The following is a 4,950-nucleotide window of genomic DNA, read 5'->3' on the forward strand; positions in this document are numbered from 1 at the left end:
AAAGGTTATGACATGTACCAACGTGCCTCACATGGGTTGCATAAACTGAAGGTCACTTGAACAATGGAAATTATCAAAGCTTTTGCAGTTAGCTGCCTCTCATGACAGAGGGCCAGGAGCATACACCTGTCTCCCTTCTCTCTTAATTTTATCCTCATGATAATGAGGGGTTCAGGTGAAAGAGGGTCCGAAGTTCTAATGAACCAAAAGCCTTCCTTAGGTGATCAGAACCCATGTGGCACCAAGGAAATGAGAACCAATGTCCTCACTTTGAGGGCAGACAGAGACTGGGGCAGACCTCAGGCAACTGAGGATATTAATAGCACACTAAGGATTCCTGGCAGGGGTTTGCTTCTCTCCCTAGTGTCTGCAGCTCACTTACACATTTACAGAAACTTCTCGCCATAGATCTCCTTGACCTCTGAGCTCACCAGGGACCACGCCATCTTCAAACTTGACATGAGTCTTCAACTGCTGGTCACGTTCGTCTTGAAGAAACCAGGCTCTATAATAGTTACCTTCACCCCAAAGTAGGAGAGCTCCCTCCTGCAAGGGACAGAGCAGCGGGCAGGGACTTCAACAGTCTAGGTAGGCAAAGAGCAAACAATGAGATAGCACAACAATACCTTAGTGTAAGATTGGGATAGGAGGAGTTTGGAAGCTTGGAATCTGTAATGTGCAGAAGCTTGCATTAAAAAATGATGCTGCTGACATTGTGACTGTGTATGTGAACATTTTTAAAGCACTCTACATATACCAGCCTAGTGCTCTATTCTATCTCTTCTTTGCAAAGGTACTCATTAGAACCTATCTCTTGCTGGGTATGGTGGTGCACACCTGTAATCCCAGCACTTAAGAGGCTGAGACAGGAAGATCCTTCTGAGTTTGAGACTAGCCTGGGCTACAAAGTGAGCTCAAAGCCAGCCTGAACTGCATAGCAAGGCCCTGTCTCAAAAAGGACAAAAAAAATACCCCTAACTCTTGTTAGGCATGTTGCACACTCCTATAAACTAGCTTTGAGAGACTGAGGTAGGAGAACCGTAGCCTTCAGGGTAATGTATGCAACATAGTGATACTCTGTCTTAAGCCAAAAAGAAAACAAAACACTAACCACCCTACTTCCCTTGTATCAATGAATCTCCAGGTTTACGTATGACTCCTCTGCCAAAATCAGGCCCATCCCTCCCATCTCCCCAGGGAGCACTCCAGCCAGCTCTCAACTGGAATTGTGCTACTGTCTACCAAGAATGTGGCTCAACATTCAGTCCTAGCAATACACAGTCAGACACACCTCTGCCTGCAGCCAGCAGGTCTCCTGGGTTCTGATTGGCCCAAAGGGCTTCCTAATTCAATCCTTTCTAGGGGGCATCCTTCCAACAGCATGAAGTTCACACCTATCCAGGGCTCCAAGACTCACAAGCTGACCTGTGCCCTGCCGCACAGCACAACTCCACATATCTGGTGGCTATCGTGGTTATCATGGCTGATGTGGGCACATCCACTCTCAGAGATGGTACAGATGACTTGATGTTTTTTCTCCAGCTCACACAGGTGCAAGAGTTCTTAGCTCAAGAACACACCTTTAAGGTTGCGATAAAAGGCATTTTGCATGCACTCAAACAAAAGCCCAATTAGCAGCTGTAGAGTTGGGTAAGAAACCTCAAGCCAGTTCAGTCATACAGGTCAGGCTCTGGCTCTGGGTACAAGTCATCCCTCTTTCACTTCCACCTCAGGGGCTTTATAACTGTGAAACCCCGTCCAGGGCAGGAGCAGTTTAACTGAACTCAGGCCTTTGCTCTACACAACACATGGAATGGTGGCTCCCAACAAAAGACCACCTCACCCCACAAAGAGGATGTGAGAGAGTCCCACACCCAGAGGGACAAATCTCCAAGATGGGTCTCTAAACGTGGAACTAACTGGAACCCTGAAATAGGCTACTCCAAAATAAGGGGAGCAGGAGCACCAGGAGACCCCATCCATGTCCTGTACCTGAGGCTGTCCGAGAAGGCCTCCACGCCATATTTGGAGATGCAGTAGCCGCCACCACTGTTTGAAACCCGGCCCATGACACTGGAGACATTGACCACACGGCCTCGCCCTTTTCTCACTAAGGACAGCAGGCTCAGAGTCACCTCGATGACCCCCAACAGGTTCACACTGAGTATGGTGATGAAGTCCTGCTTGTTCAGCCATTCAGTGGGTGCCAAGGGTAAGGAGGTGCCAGTACTACTCACCAGCCTCGGAGTCCTAGGAACAGTGCAAAGGTGAGAGAAGCACATTGAGTGTCTTCGTGGTCACAGTTATGGCTCAAATTCACCTTACAGCAATGGAAAGAATTCTCTCCTTGGAGGGAAGGACAGAACACAAACAGCTCAGTATCTGAAAGACTCAGGCTGTACATCTTGGAGCTGCTGGATGACAGACTTGATGCCTTCCTCTATCTGTGATTCTTCATGGCCCAGCTCACTGCTGAGGAGGTAGCAGGAAATCGCCTCTTATTTGGTCTTTACAAGAAGAGATGTAAAAGAAATAGTGAGCATCCATTCATCTGGAAACGCAGAAAGGATGATTGGCTTTCTGACAAATTAATGTAATCCTGTGCACACCTTATTCTTTTGTATTTTTAAAGCAGTTTATTCACATCCCCCAGTCACACCATTTAACAAGGAAAAAATGACAGGAGTGAAGGGGAAATACTAAGGAGAGAAAGAGGAAGAGCAAGCAGGAAGAAAAGATAAGACTAACAAGTGAGTAGAATTTGGTTGAGAAAAAAGAGCTGACGTCCTTCTGGGGGAAAATGTCAAAGATTGCTGCGTTTGTCCTCAGGAAACTGACCTTGAAATCAGGGGCATTGACATTGAGCCACTTTCCTGACAGTGAGCTTGCAAAGCCCAATGGGAAGCCTTAGCATGGCACACGCCTCCTCCTTCCTCCCCATCCGACTATGCAACTCCACCCTGTGCCACAGAGAATTTCAGCCCTGTTCCCAGTCTCTGAAGTCCACCCTTCCTCTTCCTGTGCGGTCCCCACATCACCGGTATTCAGGTGGCCATTCTTGATAGCCCCACCCCCACCTCTACGAACAAAGAGTATTTGCCACCCCCAGAGCACAAGGCAGCACTGGCGAGTGAACATTGGATCCAGGGCAAAGGGCAATGCACACTAATCTGTAAGAGATGACCGGGAGGTCTATGTTCCCATTCCTCAGAAACACAAATGCATTGAGGGAAAACAAACCCTGTCCCTAACACACTTTATCTCGAACTACCCAACAATAAACATATTTATGCACATTTCACTAAAGGAATGCACACCAAGATGACATCAATGACCATAAAACACCGGAAGCAACTCCCACATGCCGCCATTCTGCATATTTACACGAGGAGGGCTGTACTGAACCGCAGAACAGCCTTCATGTGGTAGTAAAGCTGCTCCTCTTCACATTTTTTTTTCCCCCTCCGGTACCGGGAACCGAACTCATGACCTTGCGCTTGCCAGGCAGGCGCTTTTGCCGCTGAGCTAAATCCCCAGCCCCTGCTCCTCTTCACTTTCTAAGTGAAAAGACTAGGTTTCAACTGTGCACGTAATATAATCCTTCATAGCTGAATGAGTTGGTCATATTTTCCTCTGTGCAGTGAGATGATTGGCTAATGTCGGTAAGATTTTATGCATTCCTGTATTTTTGACAATAGTCATTGTTGATATTTTTTCCTGGCTAAAATCAAACAATGCTCCTTTCTTTGCCAGTGAAAACACTGATAAAATAGTGCGATGAAAGAGAAAGCAAAGTGAGTCCCACTTTTTGCCTTCCTGAAGCCAGTTCCTAACCTCCGAGCTATGCTGAAAATGGGAAGATTATAGCACTCCAGGCGGAGGATGCTGGGGACCCAGTCAGAATAAGTTGCGGTGCTGAGACATGAGCTTAGCTGAACATGTCCGCAGGTGCCACAGAGCCCAGAGAGTCCCCAGCCCTCCTCCTGAAAGATATCATTTCACTAACCAGGCACTCAGCATCCTGAAAGCCAAACCTCTCCTTAGAGAGGCAGGCAGAGGACAGAGGAAATCTGGACAGGGAGGTCAGATTCCCAACAGGGCCCCTTTCACCAAGATTCGAGGGCTCCAAGGGCCACAGGAGAGAGAAGGGGCTCAGGCTACCACTGTGGGGAGAGGAAGGTAGTCTTACTTCAAGCACTACCTCCTACGGATTTCTTTAAATCTCACCTGGGAGCACACAGAAGGTGCGCCTTTCATGCACAGAAAAGAAGCCCAAAGACAGAAATCTGGGTGGAGGGCTAGGAACATGGCTCACTGGCACAATTCATGCCTGGCAAGCGGAAGGTCCTGAGTTCGACTTCAGGTACCAAAAAAGAGGGAATCTGGGTGGTACCTCTGTCCCTCACGTGCTCCTCCATCCCCCGGGCGGCTGCAGCAATGCTCTCTGTCTGGGTGACGTCCAGGATCACTGTCTCCAGCCGTGCTGACGTCCGCTTCCTCAGCTGCTCGGCCCCTTCTTCCGTCAGACACGCGGCCAGCACCCTCAAGCCTCGCATGTCCAGCTGTCTGGCCAGCAGGTCCCAAAGCCCGAATCACAGCCCGTAATGAAGACATACTTGTCTTGGAGGTGGCTCACCACCTGCCTCTCCCTGTACCAATGCACAAGGTAGAACAAGCCGACAAAGGCCGCCAGATACAGCAGCATGACTTTGGCGAAGCCAGGATGAGGCCCAGGGGTGCAAGACAAGAGTCTGGGCTGTGTACAAACAGAAGGACAAGAGGAACTGAGATTCCTGTCAGCTGTAGACCGTGGCAGCCTCCAGATGACCCTGCATGTTATCCTCAATTACTTTTACCTTTGGCTTTGGGATCATTTTTTTTTAATCCTGCCTGGCCTCTCTGCACTTTGAACTTCTTTTCGTTTTTTCAGCTTTTTTTTCTTTTTTTTTT

At 48.5% G+C, this 4,950-nt stretch overlaps 1 pseudogene; it reads right to left on the bottom strand.

Moving 5' to 3' along the window:
* Window positions 1-180: 180 nt before the first annotated feature.
* On the bottom strand, window positions 181-4,803 carry LOC102017200 (annotated as a pseudogene).
* Window positions 4,804-4,950: the final 147 nt, after the last annotated feature.

Source organism: Chinchilla lanigera, unplaced genomic scaffold (assembly GCF_000276665.1).
Source record: "Chinchilla lanigera isolate Chin_1 unplaced genomic scaffold, ChiLan1.0 scaffold00057, whole genome shotgun sequence".
NCBI classification, from domain to species: Eukaryota; Metazoa; Chordata; class Mammalia; order Rodentia; family Chinchillidae; genus Chinchilla; species Chinchilla lanigera.